Source organism: Hemiscyllium ocellatum, unplaced genomic scaffold (genome assembly GCF_020745735.1).
Source record: "Hemiscyllium ocellatum isolate sHemOce1 unplaced genomic scaffold, sHemOce1.pat.X.cur. R23, whole genome shotgun sequence".
Classification (NCBI taxonomy): Eukaryota; Metazoa; Chordata; class Chondrichthyes; order Orectolobiformes; family Hemiscylliidae; genus Hemiscyllium; species Hemiscyllium ocellatum.
The window spans coordinates 237540-238076 of NW_026867618.1; the positions used below are offsets into that span (position 1 = coordinate 237540).

At 43.0% G+C, this 537-nt stretch overlaps 1 non-coding gene across 1 annotated transcript; it reads right to left on the minus strand.

Annotated features, from left to right (window-relative positions):
* Positions 1 to 229: 229 nt before the first annotated feature.
* On the minus strand, positions 230 to 302 carry trnav-cac (transfer RNA valine (anticodon CAC)). The gene has a single exon. It is a non-coding gene; the product is annotated as a tRNA-Val (tRNA).
* Positions 303 to 537: the final 235 nt, after the last annotated feature.

Consider the following 537-nt stretch of genomic DNA (forward strand, 5'->3'; position numbering starts at 1 on the left):
AAGGGATCAGAACGCGGTAACTACACTCTCAAACAGAATGACTTATGATCAGAACCAGGTTGGAGAAAACCTTTACAATGCTTTACTCACTAATTAAATGGAATTGCATCACATTTCACAAAGAGAGCAGATTTGTTCGAACATTTTCGAAGGCAGGTTTGCAGATGGGAGAGCAGGCAAGAAAGCTCCGTTAATGTCCGTGTAAAAGGCTACAAATGAAGAACAAAGCAGTTTCTGCCCAGTTTCAAACTGGGGACGGTTCGCGTGTGAGGCGAACGTGATGACCATTACACTACAGAAACAAGCCTCAGCCAGCTGCGCTGCGGCTCTGTGGCATCCAGCACTGAAAGTTGAAGCCATTCTGCGTTTCACCTTTCTTTTTCCAATAGCTCGTTGTTATCCAGGGTAATTGACATCTTGAAAAAGTTAAAAAAAATAGACGTGAATTTGGTGACAAAATATAAACAAAGATGTCGTCAATGTTTGGACTGTAGAGTGAGGTGTAATAGGCTGGGACAACTTTCCCGGCAGCATAAC